Genomic DNA, 19251 nt, shown 5'->3' on the forward strand with positions numbered 1-19251 from the left:
GCCCGGTTCTCCGCCGTCCGGCTGCCGTGTAGTGCACCACCCCCACCATTCTCTTCCCCTCCCACCAGAGATCATCCCTACCAATTTTCAGAGCCATCGGACCAGCCATTAGTCACCACACACGGTTGGAAGTCACGGCACCAGCCCTTTTTTCCCCTCTGTCATTGGTTGCTTTCGCATCCCAGAACCGCCGCTCGCCGGCAGCGTGGCCTACACCACCCACCCAGTTTTCTTCCCCTCTCACTAGTGAACATCCCCACCAAGTTGCACCTCCATCCGAGCCACCGTTAGCCACCATGAGCTCCTCCAAGCCACACAGATTTTCATCGATTTTGGTGTCGTCGCACCACCTCCGGCCACCATCTCTTCACAGCTTCTTCCCTTACCTCTTCAATGCTTGGTTTTGGTTGTTTGTGATTGGTTGGTTATTTGTACCATGAGGCGTGTGTTACATATTGCATACATGTACATTTTATTTTAATTGAGAAAATCATGTTTTGTTGGCGTAAATGGAATTTCGGGTGCGTGTGTATCACGAGCCCAAGTCGGGATGGGTTATTTAGGGCTGGGCAACCGGGCCTAAAACCCGGGTGCATCCGGGCCGGGTACCGGATTTAAAACCCGGTACCCGGGTTTTTTAAAAACCCAAACCCAGTGCCAAAACGACGCCGTTTTGGCACTGGGTTATACAGCATCCGATTCTCCCCCCCCCCCAAATCTGACTTCTCTCTCTCTCTCTCTCTCTCTCTCTCTCAACGAATTTTCTCGAAACCTGAGGGGAGTTGAAGGGCGGTGCTGGAGATGGGGTCGATAAGCTGGCCTTTGGAGAAGAGCTCCAGGAGGTTGGGGAGGGAGTCGGATTCGGAATCGGATCCGAAATCAGTGTTTAGGGATTGTTGTTGTGGTGGTGGTGGCCGGGGTTGGGGTTTCCGGGGCTTTTCGGTTTTGGGTTTTTTGTTGGAGGTGGAGGTGGTATCGACCTCTCGGAATCAGTGTTTAGGGATTGTTGTTGTGGTGGTGGTGGCCGGGGTTGGGGTTTCTGGGGCTTTTCGGTTTTGGGTTTTTTGTTGGAGGTGGAGGTGGTATCGACCTCTCGGAATCGTTTAGGGATTGTGTTGGGTTTTTTTACAAGCCTTCGCTTTTTGCTTTTGGGTGTCTTCGCCATTGGAGAGCGAGATGGAGTCTTGGAGATAAGCCTCTCAGGACCGAAATCGGAGATGGAGTCTTGGAGATGGAGTCTTGGAGAGGTCAGGTGAGTAGAAGGTTAGGGTTTCAGTGGACCGAAATCGGCAAATCCAAGTAGCAAGTACAACTCATTGAATTCGGGTTAGGGCTTAAGATGGGCCATGAGGAAGCGGAGGAGGTGGTCACGGTGGTTGGGTTTATGGGTGTGGTGCGAAAGAGTGAGAATGGGGAGAGGGGTGAGAGAGTCCGATGGTGGTGAGAGAGTCCGGGTAGAGGCCGGAACCCGGATTTCCGAGTTGTAAAAACCCGGATCAATCCGGGTTCCAGACCGGATCATAACCGGCTATATCCGGGCCGGAGTCCGGCCCAGATTTGGAATCCGGGTTCCGGGCCGGGTATACCCGGATACCCGGTCCGGTACCCGGTTGCTCAGCCCTAGGGTTATTATCTCGGTGGAGCTCCTCTGGTCACTCGGGAGTGGATAATACTGAGTGACATCCCCTGCGACGATCGGATCGCACGATACGGTAACGCTGTTGTGTCGACTCCGTGGTCCCTAGAGTGGCGGGAACTAGAGGATGGCCTGGCCAGGGACGCGCTGGGCGCAAGTCTGGGCATCGGTCGTTTAGGTGTCACACTTGTACTCGTTACCTGCGGTGTGGCACAGAGCCAGGGTGTGCAGATGATCCCTAGGGGTGATCATGGTGCATGCATAATTGGATTGTTTTTATGGTTTTCAGATACGGGCCATTTTCTGGGAAAATGGCGAGGATGTGTTGAGGCTTTGTGATCCATTTTCTGGGAAAATTGTGGTTTATTGATTTGGGCCATTATCTGGGATAATGGCAAGGACTGGTTTTAAAGGTTATGTTTTTGGGCCAAACGGGTTTTTGGCGTGCGTGGAAAAAATGAGGTTTTAAGGGACATGTGCATTGGCTTTTCTTTCATGCGTATTGTTTGAGTTTTATATGTTTTTATCTAGTGGTGTTTGGATTTTACTTACCTGCGGCACCATTTTTGGTATCGTAGATTTTGGTGCAGTGATCGAGGAAGAGGAGGAGGAGGCTGAGCCCGAGGATGCGGTTCCGCTGGAGTTCAGAGTTAGGTTATGCTTTAATGTCTTGTTGTTGGATTTGAATAATATTTGTAGTTTGTAATATTTTATTATGTATGTTTTGAACTAAGAAAAATTCTGGTACTTAGTTATATGGCTTCGTTATCCGCTGCATGTTTCTTTTGCACATTTGTTGCTTTTACACACACTTGGCACTCGTCGTTAGGGTGGTGACCCATGATGCCATCATCCTGATGTCTCGATTTTCCCGTGTCCGTGCGTGGGGATTTGGGGGCGTCACAGGTGGTATTAGAGCGGTTTGGCTCTGGGTAAAACCACATGTCCCGTAGGTAATACCAGAATGTTTTTAAAGTTATTTTTTAAAGTTTATTTTAAGTAAAGTTGTTATTTGATTTGTTTTATTTGTTTTGAATTTATTTGAGCTAGTTTGCTTTATTTATTTATTTAGTTATGTTATTGCATGCTGGTTTCTTTTTGGTTCTTGTTGTGTGGCTTGGTTTTGGTTTTTGGTTTTATGTTGGTTTTATTTGTTTTTCTTAAAGGGGGTCAAAGGTTGTGGTGGTAGGAAAATGGTTAGGCCAAGGAAGTTTACTCAAGAGCCTCGGGATGATAAGCCGAGAGATGATGCCATAGCCCAAGCGCTACGACAAATGACTGAGTTCATGCAATAGAATTTTAGGCTGCAACAAGGAGGGCTTTGGCCATAACAAGGAGGTCCTTGGCCACATCAGGGAGGGCCTTGGCTATACCCAGGAGGGCCTAGTGGCATGGTGCAAGCTGGATGCACTTATGAGCGCTTTCTGGCGCATAGAACTCCACACTTCACTGGGGAAGAGGATCCACTTCAAGCTGGAAAGTGAGTCAGAGACTTGGAAAGGACTTTTGAGGTGTGTGGTTGCACTGAGGCGCAACAAGTACTCTATGCCAGCTATCTGTTGCAAGGCATCGCTTCTGAGTGGTGGGATACCAAGAGAGTAATGCTGGAATCAGAATTGGGGTCTTTCGCCCCTGTGACCTGGCAGCGCTTCAAGAAAGAGTTTAATGATCACTTCTTTCCCGCTTCAGTGAGGCGGCAAAAGGCAAGAGAATGCTCAAGCTTGGTCCAAGGGAGCATGACCGTGGAACAGTACGCACGGAGATTTATAGAACTTGGTCGATTTGCTCCCCACCTCATCACCTCAGAGGAGATGCAAGCCAAGCGTTTCCAGGAGGGTCTACATCCTGATATACGCCGAATGGTGGTCAGCCACCAGATATCTACTTTTCAAGAATTAGTTGATTTGGCCACTCTAGCAGAGCGTGAGGTTAGTTTGAGTGTGGACACCTCTCTAGGTCAGAAGAGGCTGAACATTGATGGTGAAGGAAGCAGTTCTGGATTGCCACAAAAGTTTATGTAGAGGACAGGAATCCAATCGTTGGCATCCCCTGGTGTGCGTATGGGGGGCCGAGTTCCAGTTTGTGGCAAATGTAATAGAGCTCACGGAGGCGAGTGTCGTCTGGGTAGTAATCAATGTTTTGAATGCGGTCAGACGGGACATTTTGCTCGTGAGTGCCCTAGTCGAGTTCAAGAAAGCCGTGGAGCTTGTCGCAGTGGTAGAACTAACCAGAGGCATTTAGCTCAGGCTCGAATGTATGCAGTGACTCTTGGTACCGTTGGAGGCGAGGTTACGGAAACTCAGAATGCTGAAGTCATGACAGATATGGGTCTAATCTAATCTTTCGTGATGAATGCCTAGTGTGGTTTTTTTTTTATATATATTATCAAGGCTTGGGAAGAATGGCATGATCAGGGTGATCTTTTAGGGAAGTAGAATAATTGAGTTCTTTGGTTTCGTGGAGTTTATGAAGTGGTCTATAGCGTAGTAGGTTGTAAGTTCAACAAATTTCGATGTTAGATTTTATGAAATTTCAGCGAAGTTTTAAAGTTTGGGGCCTTATAGATTTTAGGAAAATAAGTTTATGGTAATTAAGGTGTTAGGTTCGACAAGCTTTGGGGGGGAATAATTAAATTTCGAGTTGTAGATTTCGTGATTCGGATGAGTAATTTGGTGGCAATTAGGGCTTTAGATTTTACAAGCTTTTAAGGTGAATATTTTGGATTAAAGCCACCAATCTTGAGAATTTCAAAAAATGATTTATTATCTAGTAATGTTTTAGAATTTGAAAGATTTGGGAGTTGATTTTTCTTTTATGGGATGTAAGTTCCTTGATCTTAGAAGTTCCGGAAGATGATTCTTATTTGATTTAAGGTTTTAGAATTGTAGAGTTGAAGGACTGATTTATAATAAGAATTGAGTTCTTAGTTTTACAGACTTAGTGCTGTAGCTTGATCTACTCTAGTGAGTGATTAGTTTGTAACCATTGAAATGGGGTTGATTGGAGTTGAGTTATTGATATGAGAATTTTTCTAGAGTAGATTTCTTTGAGGATTGAAGATATCGAGCTAGTTTAGAAAATAATTATTGTTAACCCGAGGTTGTAGTGGCAGATTTTAGGAAATGATTTTATCGACTCGAAAAATATAGGTCCATCAGGGTGTTGGAAATAGTAAATTTTGTGTTGGTATTGAATACAATTGAATTTGAGGCTATATGATCCGTAGACTTTTGGGAATGGATTTTTAGCAGGTTTAAGGTCATTCTCGGTACCAAACTTTAAGCAATGGCTAGTTGCTGATTTAAGGATACAAGTTGAGTAGATTCAGGAATGATTCTTGTTGAGTTGAGGATATAATAAGTCCAGGTGATGGAAATGTGATAATGGATCACTTGTATGATTGAATGATTTGTGGTGTTAGCTAAGAGTACATGAAATCGATGAGTAGTAAGGGTAAGTGCATATGGATTTCGGGGAGTGTTGGTCCTAGTCTCATCTATATTTGGCTTGGTAGGAGTTGAAGAGGAATCTATGTGGTAATATTAAACTCAAGAGATTTTGGCTTTGAGTTGTTTGGTAAGTTGAACAGAATGTGCAGTCGAAGCGGGTTACCCATTGATATGATGGTTTGAAACGACTGTTGTGTTTATCTTGAGAATTAATTGCGACTTGAAATCATAGGAATTTAAATTGGTGAGGCTATACTTTTCTTTGGAGATCAAGTATCTAGTTGGGAGAATTGGGGATATGGTTATTTAACTTGAAAGGAGATCGTTAGGTCACCACGTGTAGTGTATGAAGTAATAAATCTTGGAGGTTGAAACTTGTGCATCAACGGTGGGTAGCGTAATCATATGTATGAAGTAATAAAGCAGTAGGATCCATGAGTGTTGTTTAATAGTTTTGATGGATTGAAGATTTAAACAGTATGGCCTGTCTTGAGATTTATTTGTGAAGTGCTATTGAAGGAATTAGTTGTACTAAAACTAAAGTTTTTGAGAGTACAAGTAGGTGGGTGAGTTACCAAGAGCGTTCCGATTATGTCTAGGTGAAGTCAATGGTAGTTTATAGTGAGTTAGTTATTGCAAGATTAGATGTTATTCAAAATATAGGTAATGAGCTTGAAGTGTGGGATATCGGATAGAGGTTACAGGCGATCTCATTGGTTGGCCGGGAAGGACTTGGGCCTTTTGGAGATGTTCCTTATCTTTAGAAGAGACAGGTGTATTTTGGGATGATGTTATGTATTTTCAAATTGGGGCTTGGAGGTTGATTAGTACTGGTTTCCATCATCAATCAATGGATGTATTTTTGCGAAATGTTGGTTTTCATTTAGGGCAACGATGGCCAACTGAGGAATGAGTGGAGATTTGTGGTTTTTGGAAGTATATGATTCTCTATGGAAATATAGTAAAGGTTTTTCTTGTGATTAGGTGTGGATTGAGCTTGTACTTCATGATATTAATTTTTGAGGATATAACCTTTATGTATTTTGGTGAGTTATCAGAGTGCGCAAAAGCATGATTTTTGGAGATTTTTAGAAGTTCAAATTTTGTGTTGATTTTGAAGAATTAGTAGTGATTCAAAGTTTTAATGGGAGATTAATCATTTGGTTGTGCAATTTCGTTTATTGATGGTTAACTTTGAAAGTGGCTATTAGGTTACTAAAGTTGGAATGGGATGAAAGTTTGGAAGGTAAAACAGAGACGTCGTTGATATTAGTAATTTATGGTGTGAAGATAATAACCATTGGATTTGTTGAGAGTTATCGATGATATGTATCTCTCAGTTATGTTCAGAGTTGTATCGTGTATCTTTTTGCCGCTGGTGTTTGATCTTGCAAATTTCGAGGATGAAATTTATTTTTAAGGGAGGAGGATGTGATGACCCGCTTTTACATGTATTTTCACTAAAGGTTGTTTTTAATTTAATTAGTATATTGGTTTATTTATTTTAAATTAATGTATTTTAATTGGTTTTTAATTTATTTGATGTTGTGTTTAATTTATTTAGTCATTTTGCAGTTTTTAAAATCGTTTTTGGTGGATCTGTTTTTGGTTTCCGGAGTGAGGATTGAACCTCATTTCTTTTTTTTTCTCTTTTTCTTTTTCCCTTTTTCCTTTTCTTTTTCTTCTTTTCTTTCTTTTTCTTCTTCTTTTCTTCCTGTTTTCTCTCTCCCCGTGAGTTGCTCTCTTCTCCCTCTCCTTTCCGTCGCCGCCCTTTTGACCGCCCGGTTCTCCTTCGTCCGGCCGCTGTGTAGTGCACCACCCCCACCATTCTCTTCCCCTTCCACCAGAGATCATCCCTACCAATTTTCAGAGCCATCGAACCAGCTGTTAGCCGCCACGCACTGTAGGAAGTCACGGCACCAGCCCTGTTTTTCCCCTCTGTCGCCGGCGGCGTGGCCTACACCACCCACCCAGTTTTCTTCCCCTCTCACCGGTGAACATCCCCACCAAGTTTCACCTCCATCTGAGTCACCGTTAGCCACCACGAGCTCCTCCAAGCCACACAGATTTTCACCGATTCCGGCGCCGTCGCACCACCTCCGGCCACCATCTCTTCATAGCTTCTTCCCCTACATCTTACCGACCTAACCCACCCATTTTCGGCCTCGATCCGTTGTCGGAGCAGCTCCCACGAGCTCAACTCCGATTTGGGCTTTTTTCGCTTCTTCCACCATTTGCACCACCACCCACGGCCAAAACTCGTTTCCCTTAGCTTCATAAATATCTCAAGACCATTTCCTATCAATTTTGTGCCTTGGTTTGTCCCCGTTCGAAAGTGGGTAATTTATTACCCACGGCCACAGTGTAAATTACACTGTTACGTTGCTTTTCCTCCGCCGTTTGCAACGCTACGAGCTTTCAAAAAATACCGTATAGTGCTGTAAGTATTTTCCAAACTCTACTTTTAGATTTAAATATATTTTGCTCTTACAATAAATATTTGCTGTTGGTTGGTTGATTCTAGACTAAGTCCAAAGAGTTCGGGGGTCGGATGGATTGAAGACGGAGTGCTTGGTTTTGGTTGTTTGTGATTGGTTGGTTATTTGTGCCATGAGGCGTGCGTTACATATTGCATACATGTGCATTTTATTTTAATTGAGAAAATCATGTTTTGTTGGTGTAAATGGAATTTCGGGTGCGTGTGTCTCACGAGCCCAAGCCGGGATGAGTTATTATCTCGGTGGATCTCCTCTGGTCATTCGGGAGTGGATAATATTGAGTGACATCCCCTGGGTCATCGCAGGCGACAACTGGATTGCACGATATGGTAATGCTGTCGTGTCGACTCCGTGGTCCCTAGAGTGGTAGGGACTAGAGGATGGCCTGGTCAGGGACGCGCTTGGCGCGAGTCTGGGCATCGCTTGTTTAGGTGTCACACACGTAGTCATTACTTGCGGTGTGGCACAGAGCCAAGGTGTGAGGGTGATCCCTAGGGGAGATCACGGTGCATGCATAATTGGATTGTTTTTATGGTTTTCGGATACAGACCATTTTCTGAGAAAATGGCGAGGATGTGCTAAGGCTTTGTGATCCATTTTCTGGGAAAATGGTGGTTTATTGATTTGGGCCATTATCTGGGATAATGGCGAGGACTGGTTTTAAAGGTTATGTTTTTGGGCCAAACAGGTTTTTGGCGTGCGTGGAAAAAATGAGGTTTTACGAGACATGTGCATTGGCTTTTCTTTCATGCATATTGTTTGAGTTTTATATGTTTTTATCTAGTGGTGTTTGGATTTTACTTACCTGTGGCACCATTTCTGGTACCGTAGATTTTGGTGCAGTGATCGAGGAAGAGGAAAAGGAGGCTGAGCCTGAGGATGCGGCTCCGCCGAAGTTCAGAGTTAGGTTATGCTTTAATGTCTTATTGTTGGATTTGAATAATATTTGTAGTTTGTAATATTTTATTATGTATGTTTTGAACAGCTTTGTATTGAACTAAGAAAAATTCTGGTACTTAGTTATATGGCTTCATTATCCGCTACATGTTTCTTTTGCACATTTGTTGCTTTTACACACACTTGATACTCGTCGTTAGGGTGGTGACCCGTGATGTCATCATCCGGACGTCTCGATTTTCCTGTGTCCGTGCGTGGGGATTTGGGGGCGTCACAACGGTTATCCCGTCGATGGAATAATCCTCTATCCCTCGTTAATTATGATAAATGTTAGTTGGTTGGTTGGATTGTAGACTGTGTTGTTAGTATTGTGGAGTTCGTTGTGAAGTGTGTCCATGTAGTGAAGTTTTGGGCTTGACTGTGTAGTGTGCTGCATAGTGTTGTGGACTGTGCTATGAAGTATGGGTATGAGGTGTGTGTCGTACTTGTGATGCGGTGTAGCGTGTGAAGGGAGTACACGTGAAGTGTAGTCCATGTAGTAAGGTGATGCACCGTGTGGCGTGCGTCGTAGTGATGCATGGCATAGTGTGGATGGAAGAGAGTTCACATGAAGTGTACTCTGTGTAGTGTCATGATGCATCGGGTGGCGTATCAGGAAGGTTGGGATGGCATAGTTGAGGAGCGTAGAGTGTATTGTGTGGCATTGAGAACTGTGGAATAATGTCCCAAAGTAGTTGTGATGTGACCCTATTATAGTGACAAGTGTTACGATATAACTTGGGAGTAGTGTCGAGCTATGTGACGTGACAGAGATGTAGTTGTTAATGAAACCCTATCATATCAAGTGTTGGGATGCACTTTTAAAGGGTCAGGAAGTAGAAAGGTCCTGCTGACCGATTTTGAATAGAAGTTGGTATTGGAGTATGGAGCTTGTTTATACAAGCGGGCGTTCATCAGACTATAAGTTGATCTTAGGTGATAGAGGGTAAGGTACATGTGCATCTGGTGAGACACGTGTATCGGATGGATTTACGATATATAATGGGTAATTTGTCCTAAGTATGGTTACATGATATTTAAGCCTCAAAGTTTGTTTAAAGTCATGTGGCATGTATGGATGAGAATGAGGATTGAGTATGGGCTAGGATGCATGAAGTTAGTAATGGGTATGTTGTCTAGTATTGGGATGCGTGACTTAGTTGGTCTGAGTCATGCATCGAAATGTGGTTAATAGGAGAGTAAGACGAAGGTTTTAGTGTCTTAACCCTAAAGTGAATCATAGAGGTTTACTTTAAAAGATAAGACCTCGAAGTAGAACTTCGGATTGGAAAAGATGACCCAAGTGGGTCCTAGGAAGAGGAAACGTGATGAGGAAGACATAGAAGATGGAGGTAGTGATGGTAAATGGACCCCGGAGGTTTTAGCATAGTAAATAGCACGCAAGAACACATGGATGGATGGAGAGTGTTCCAAGGGAAGTGTAGTTCTATTTCTAGTATAGTTGCTTATGTACTAGACAAAGAATGACGTTGAGGTTATTTGTATGCATGTAGGTTGCCATCTGACATGCACATGAATGGACTGCATGAAATGAGTATGACATGGAATTGAGGTAAGTATTATGTTCAAACTTTTCTAGAGTTTTCTAAAAGATATAAATGAAGACGGAATACTCTTCCTTTACAATGCTTTACAAAATGACATGAAACATGCTTTACAAAAGAATGCAAGTATAAATTTTCAAGTACAAGTATGTAACGGCCCCCCTTGGCAGCCTCTTTTTACACACTCCAAGTATGTAAGTGTATGCATGTGAATGGATGGTATTCGTGGTAAGTATTGTGTGTATTTTCACGAAAGGAAATGCTAGACTAAGGTCTCATGCTTTAAGCGATGCTTTAAATGGTGCAAAGAAAGAGTTTTAAATGTCCTTATGAACTGATGTTTTAAACGATACCTTGAAAGATGATGTTTAAGCTCATGCTTTTAAATGACTTTTATGAATGAACGGATTGAAGGACTGAAAGAACTGAAAAGAACCGAAAGGACTGAAATGAAGGAAATGATCGAATGTTTAATGTATGAAAATACATAACGGCTATATGAATGAATGGATAAAGGCACCAAAGGACTGGACTGGGCAAATTGCAATATCAGGTAAGTAGTACTGGTAGTACACCCAGTGTTGCACCCTAACAGAATAGATTCCTAATCCATGGCCACAGGCGGAATCAGGTCCAAAAGATTGCTAACCCTCAAACACAGGGCGTAACAGTGTGCAACGGCCAATGAAAGCAATAAGAAAGAATGTATACATGTTAAGAAAGAATGTATGCATGATGAGACTCTTTAATAAATGAAGATAGCAAGGTGTGGGGAACTGTTTTACGAAAGAAAACCATTTATTTAAGAAAAACCCATCTCGCGCCGTTTTAAAATGAAATGATTGTCTATGTATGGTATGTATGGAATGATGAATGCATGGCTGAAAACCTACGTTATTATATTTTAACTGTATGGAATAATTCTTACGAGTCATTGACTCATTCTAGTTTTATGTGTGCCCTCCCAGGAACAAGATGAGTATGACACATCAGGATAGACACATCAGGATAGACACAGTCCAAGGGGAAGAGCACGAAAGCTTAGTCATAACGTTTTGTATGAGAGACTTTAATTATAAAGTTTAATATTTTTTGTTGTAACCTTTTAAACTAAGAAACATGTTTTATTTATAAACATGGAGTGTTTTGTATCCTTACATGGAAGGAAAAGAAATTTGAATACGAACGGTAATTCCCGTCTATTTTCTTAAAATTATCTTCTAAAGGACCCACCACAAGGACGGGAGTTACACACCCCTAGGCTCCGCTTGGGATTAAATGGTGATTAAAGCGTCAGGACATGTAACACAAGACTACATACCTCTCGTACATGACAATAAAGATGTAATGCACCTATTGATATCTAACAGTATGGAGTACATTGCAGCAAAAATTCTACTTAAGTCAAATAAACAAGACATATATCATGTTACTGAAGCACATATCCCAAAACATAATTTTTCATAATAACCGTAAAAAGGTTTAATTGTTCCAAATGAAACTCCCAAAACATGGGACCATCACATCTAGAGTCATCAAAACAAAACATCCATCTTCAAAAGGGTCCTATAACAAAGTACTTTGGTGAGGCTGGTGCTACTTGGCCTTGTCCTGATTCATAATTCTCCTCAATTGCTTAAAAAGTTGCGACACTTAGTAATGAATTGGTTGGTGGCTTCCAACCTTTTCAAAATAGACCGCTCCAGAGAGACTTTGCGTCTCTTTGGAGTCTCTTTAGGGATCTGGGGAGTTTGCCTCTTACGTTTCCCCATTTTTATCATCTTGGGTTCCTGTCACAACTTTTACCATTTCGAGTGAGGGAATAATAGTGGAAACTACCACAGTGAGATTTTGAGAAATCCCAGTAAGTAAACAAATAACATGTAACAAATATCATAAGCATATGAAAGCAAACTCAAAATGAATGCATGTACATAAAACTTTACTTATGCATGTGACATTTTAAAAATACCACGTGCATCAGAACTTTCACAACCTTTTTCTTTTTATAAGCATCTTTTCATCATTTCATTCTTATAAGCATCTTTTCATCATTTCATTCTTGCTCAATGCTTTAATTTTTGGCTTTTAACATATAAATGGACACCTTTGGCTCCCTTATGCACCGCGTGTTTCCCGCTAGTTACCGCATCAACCATTGTCACACTTTGATTAGGTGAATACGTCTTACTTATAATCATTCTTATTACGGTAGTTCACTTTTTGCCTTCACCATAGGGCACCCAGTAGCTTTAGGTGCAACCCTACTCTAGTATCCTTTTCTTTTAAGAACCATTCGAGATCCTTTAACAGTACTTCATCGACCCAAGCGTTACCACTTCATTTTAGACACTCCTAAGTTGTAACACCCGTCCTTATGGTGGGTCCTTTTCATATCGATTTTGATAAAAATCAACGGGAATTACGATTCTTTTTAAATTCATTTTCCAGGATACAAAAGACTCCATGTCATAAATAAAATTTCATTTTCTTAATTAAAGCTTTCAGCGGAAAACATTACATTTCATAATTAAAGTTTCCAATATAAAACATTTTGCCTAGGCCTTCGTGCTCTTCTCCATGGGCTGTGCCTGTCCTGACCTGTCATTCTCATCTTGTGCTTGAGAGGGCAAGCATAAAAACTAAAATGAGTCGATGACTCGTAAGCATTACTTTATACAGTCAAAATATAATAACATATCTTTTCAGTCATGTAGTTATCATTCCATATATACAAATCTTACATAGCATGCATACGTTTTTTCTTTCCATTTGAAAACGTTTTGAGGTGGGGTTTTTCTTTAAAACATGCTTTCTTCTTTAAAACAGTTCCGCACGCATCGCTGCCTTCATTTCTTAAAGAATCTTTTCATTTTTCTTTAAAACATGCTTTCTTCTTTAAAACAGTTCCGCACGCATCGCTGCCTTCATTTCTTAAAGAATCTTTTCATCCATTTATATTTCTACGTACATTCATGCATACATACGTTCATTCATTCATCTTTTCTTACGTACATTCATGCATTCAGTTCATTCATATAAACATACATGCATCCATTCTTAATATGCATTCGTTCATTCTTATCACTTTCATTGGCGATTGCACACTGTTATGCCCCGTGTGTTGGGGTTAGCAGTCTTTTGGACCTAATTCCACCCGTGACCATGGGTTGGGAATCCATTCCGTCAGGGTGCAGCACCGGGTAAACTACCAGTACTACTTACCCGGCATTGCAATCTGCCCCGTACATTCTTTTTGGTACCATTTCCATTCCAGTCCATGTGGCCCTTACGTATTTTCATACATCATGCATTCAGTCCGTTCATTTCTTTACAGTCCTTTCCTTTTTTTTTTCTCCATGTCATTTAAAGCATAATTTTCTTTATTTTTCATAAAAGTTGCTTTAAGAGAAGTTTCTTTAAGAGCAAATAATTTTCTTTCTTTTCCATTAAAGCTGTTTTAGAAAGAGTTATTTTATTTTAAAAAATAGTTTTCTTTCTTTATCAGTCCTTACAGTCCTTAACAGTTTTAACGTCTTTTAAAGCTTCATTTTATTTCATTTCATAAACATACATACAATACGTACTACTAATAACATCCATTCACATGCATACATGTACATACTTTGGGTGCATAAAAAAGGGGTTGCCAAGGAAGGCCGCTACGTACTTATACTTGAAAACTTACCATTTTATTTTCCTTTTACAGAAAAGCTTTCATCTTCTTCTTCATTTTTATAGAGAAAACTCTAGAAGAGTATGAATGTAACACTTACCTGGATTTCATGCCATACTCAATCCATGCAGTCCATTCATGTGCGTGTCAGATATCAACCTACATACATACACATAACTTTATGTCATCATCTATCTAATGCATAAGTAACTATTCTAGAAAATAGAACTATGCCTCACTTGGAACACTCTTTATCCATCCCTGGGCTCTTACGTGCTATTTACTATGTTAAAACCTTCAGGGTCTTATTCCTTAAAGTGAACCTCTGTGATTCACCTTAGGGTTAAGACACTAAGACTTCCATCTCGTTCTTCTATTTACACAATCCAACGCGTGATTCTGACATACAGAGTCATGCATCCCAACCTTAAACTATATACTCGTCACTACTTTCACGTATCCTAGCCCATACTACATCTTCATTCCCATCTACTTAGGCTACATGAATTCAAGCCAACCTTGGGACTAAAATACCATGTAACTATGATCAGGACAGATTACTCATTACATATGGTAAACCTGTCTGGTACACTTGTCTTGCCAGATACACATGTATCTCATCCCTTTTTTTTATCACCTAAGAGCAACTTATAATTCCAATAAATGTCTGCTTGTATAAACAAGTTTCAAACTCTAATACCAACTTGTTAAGACCCGGTAGATAGGACTCTTCCTACTTCCTGGCTCTTTATAAGTTCATCCCAACACTTGATAGGAGACGATTGCATCCACAAATGCACCTCTGTCACGTCACGTAGCTCGAGATAAATCCCGAGTCACGTCACGATACCCATCATGCTTCCGCTGCATGCTCTGATACATTTCCACCACTTCCTTATACTCTTAGCCATAGTCAACCACAAGGTGACACCCGTCACTCTGGACTATAGCCCATATCACCATTGCTTCGGGACACTGTTACACAGTTTCCCAACGCTACACCATATACTCCACGCTTCTTTGCTACGCCATCCGACCCTTTGTGATACGCCATCCGGTGTATCACGACCTAGTACAGAGTACATTCATGTGAACTCTCTTCCATCTACACTATGACAACCATCACTGCGATACACGCCTCACCGTGTGTCGCTATGCAACATGGAGTATGTGGTACACGTACTCCTTTTGCTACAACTCCTATTAACACGATGCACACCACACGGTGCATCGCCATACAACACAGAGTGCACTCCACGCGCACTCCCTTCATTCTACGCCACACCTTACTACAATGCACGTCACACGACGCGCCGCTGCACTATACAGAATACGCTTCATGCGTACTCTCTTCACACATCACGCCATATCACAACTATGGCATCCAGCTCATGTCCACACTTCATAGTACAATCCACAATACTACAAATCAAGCCTAACACTTCACAACTATATTTCGCTTCACAACTACGCAGCGAACTCCACAAATACTAACTATAAAATCTATAGTCCAACCAATCAACTACTTTAAACATAAATAACTAGAGATAGAGGATTATACCATCGACAGGCTAACCCGTGCATCGCTCGTTGCTCGTCACGATTAAGCGTCGGAGGAACGTACGTGGCGGTAACACCGTGTACGGTGGCTGTCCACCACGTAAGGTGGCAGTTTAGGCTTGAGGATAGCTAGACGTGGCCTTGAAAAGGCTCATGATGGCCTTGTGGTGGTCAAAGGTGGTGGAGCACGGCGGCATCATGCCGTGAACAGTAAATCTGAATGCTATGAGTTTGCTTGAGGTGGTGGAAGACTATAGAACTTCATGGGAAGCTAGGGAAAGGTAGATGAAGATGTGGTGGAGCTGTGGTGGCTTGGTGGTGGCCATACGGTGGCTCACGGCAGCGGATCGGCCACTTGAAGCTAGTTTCGGCCTTGGAGAGTGAGGGAGAGTGAGAGCTATACACAACTCCGTTGGCCATGGAATTTATTGGGGAATGTCATGGTGATGAGAGGAACAAAATGGTGGTGGTGGAACACCATGGGTAGCCGTGTACGGCAGCATACGGTGGTGCAACCAAAACTCTAGCTATGGAGACCCATTGGAGAAAAAGAGAGAGTTAGAGGAAAAGAAAGACATGGGGAGGAAGCCCTTGATGTGGTGAATCCATTGGTGGTGTTTGGTGGCTGATTTGGCCGTGTATGGTGGCTCAAAGAGGAGAAAAAAGCTTGAAAACCCATTTGTTTGGAGGAGAAAAGAGAGAGATTGGGTGGCCGATGTAGCACACCACCGGTGCAGTAGAGCTCGCCGGTGTGGGAGGGAAATGCCGGAGGTAGAGGTGGGTCATGGCGGCTAGAGGTGGCACCGGCTGGGAGCTTGAACTGTGAAGAGGAATCCATGCACAGTGATGAAGCAGCTAGACGTGCACGAGGGAGAGAGAAGAGAGAGAGAAAAAAAAAAGAAAAAGAGAAAAATGAGAAAGAAAAAAAGAGCCTGGGTATTTAATTTCACTCCTACGCTTCGGGATCTTCAAAAGGATCTAACGATGAGTTTAAACACTGATTTGAAAATGCATAAGTGTTTTATTTAAAATAAAACACCTAGATAAAACACTGAGAGGAATTAAGATAGAATATTATTTTATAAACTGAAGTTTATAAAATAATATTTCTTCATCATTATTTAAAATGATAAAGTATCGTTAATTACTCAAAGAGGATAAAATCATTTAAATTGAATAAGATTTTTCAACATAAAGTTAAACCTCTTAATATTTTAAAACAGCTAAAATATTTAATATAAGTAATTATCCACAATTATAATATTTTCAGAGCTCATTAAAATATTATAATTAGCTCTGAAAATATTATAATTGTGCTACATTAAAAACAAGCTTATCTAATAATACTGAAAATATCTTCTATAGATATTTTCATAATATTTAAAATATTCGTAAGTATTAAAATATCTATCTTACTTTGAAATCCGTAGGATAACTTTCAGAATATGCCATCGAGATACAGCAAGTAGAATAAGGTTCAACATGTAGATCAAGGCTCGTCAGATAGACTGACTCTCGACACGTAGAACGAGGCTCAGCACATACACCGAAATTTGACACGTGGCTTGAGGCTCATAAAGAAGAAGAAAGAAGGAGCGGATATTACATAAGTGGACAGAGGAGTACCACTAGATCATTTTCCCTGTCCTAGCCTTGGGGTCATGACAGAACTTTTAAAAGACTCATTTGACTTTTTAGAAAAAGTTTCACAAAACCCAATGCATGTGACATGAACTATGAAACTTTGAGCATTCATGGGACACATGCAATGCCGAAACTATATAACAAACAATCATGCAAATCCATGTACATCTCATGTTATGGCTTGAAAATATTAGAACACGTGACCATGTTCTAAATTATAAATTCTAAGGCATTCGATCAATGAACAAGAAGCGGATATTCACAACTTCACTTACATTATACAATAGCCGAAACCCATAAATATTAGCATGCAAGAAAATTAATTTTCATGCCTTCAAAACTTTAATTACAGCATGCTAACCCCTTATCTATGGTCATGGCAGAAACCTCTTAGCCTTAAATACATGTTACATCCATTTTGATGAACTTGGATTCTTCTAATGGGTTTACCAAATTTTTATCCATAAATCTCCACATATAGCCGAAACATACAAGTGAGCACACTTATGAAAAACAAGCATTTTCTTGAGTTTAATCCATTAAAGATTAGGTAATGAAAATTCTAAAATTGTGCCAAAACCCGAAACCCTAAACATGGCCATCCACTCTGATGACTTGCAAAATTTCGTATTGCAGATTTTACAAGATCGCTCGAGCGGAGGCTTTTGGCCGCTCGAGCGAAATCAGGCAGAGTCGAATGCTCGACGTGCGCTCGATAGGACGCTCGAGCGAAATCATGCAGAGTCGGACGCTCGATGTGCGCTTGACACCCTGCTCGAGCGAATATCGTAATTTGATAGATCAAGGGTTTTCCGCCGTCACACCATATAAAAGGAATTTTTCACTCTATGGCCGAGGTTGTTGACTGGAGAACACTTTTTGGGACAGAAAAACACAGCTAGAAGGATTCAATTCATCTGTTTTGGAGAGGGAATTCCATATATTGCAGGTACGTTGGAATCATACTCGAGCACAGACGGGAGAAAAGTATTGAACCATTTCCTTGAGTTTTTGAAGACGAGTTGCGGCTGCGAGGAGTATTTTTCAGCGTTTATTTTCTTCCAATATTCTCAGAACAATTATGGTGAATTTGTTTATGTTGAATTCCATTTCTAGCATGAGCTAAATTTTATTTATTCTAGAAAATGATGTAACTTATTTCCGAACTATGCTTGATTGTCTATGCTAATTTAAGGCAATTCTCTCTTTGTTTATCTCATTTATTCTGAGTTTATTGCTTCTAATTAACTGGCCATTGATTAGATTATATTTAATCTTGTTATTTGCTATCGAAAGAGGGAATCATAGGGTAGATCTTGAATATTTCAGCATAGGTAAATATAGAGATCAAAAGACTTATATGAACCTATTTAGTAATTAAATCATTGATCTTATTGCTTTCTTGATTATTTAATTTGCATATTCTTGTGTGAATTGATAAACAACAGTCATTTCCAATTGACTATCGAAAGAGGCTTTCGGATGAATTAGAGATTTGCTAATAAACGAAAAGAATTAAATTAAATTATCTTGATGAGAAAAGCATAGTGAAGAATTATTTGAAATCGATTTCCTAGAAGTTTTCTTTCGCATAAATTTGATCTTCGAACGTTAGTTTTATTTCCTTTGCGTATTTCTCTTTGAGTTGATCTTAGTTTAATTTGCAACTACAAAAATCTTAATGATTCCTCTAGATAAAATCGAGATTAGTATAATTTTGGTATTTGGAAAAAGTAAGGTACCAATCCCTGAGGACGATCTTTTCTTATCACTTTATTATAAAACTATGATACTGTGCACTTGCAGTTTTGCACCGATCAAGGTTTTGGCGTTGTTGCCGGGGATTGGTTTATTCTTATTCTTTTTGTCAATATTGATACAAAGTAATCTTGGTTTTAATTTAGAAATTTATTTTATTTTTGTTCTCCAGGTGTGTTTTTGACGTTGGATGCGTTGTGCTAGATCTCGTGATATTATTCCATTTGATCCAGAGATTGAAAGAACTATTAGATCACGAAGAAGAAATAAGATACTAGTCATGGCTGAAGAAGAACGTGAGGCACTACCACGCACCTTGAAGGACTATGTACGACCAGTTGTGAATGGAAATTACTTGAGCATAATGCGCCAGACAATTAATGCCAACAACTTTTGAGCTCAAACCAGCTTTGATTAGCATGGTGCAGCAGGCTCAATTCAGCAGATCGCCACTGGATGATCCTAATATTCATTTGGCAATGTTCTTGGAGATTTGCGACATTGTGAAGATTGAGATTGAGATTGTTAT

The sequence above is a fragment of the Carya illinoinensis genome, chromosome 11, assembly GCF_018687715.1.
Source record: "Carya illinoinensis cultivar Pawnee chromosome 11, C.illinoinensisPawnee_v1, whole genome shotgun sequence".
Classification (NCBI taxonomy): Eukaryota; Viridiplantae; Streptophyta; class Magnoliopsida; order Fagales; family Juglandaceae; genus Carya; species Carya illinoinensis.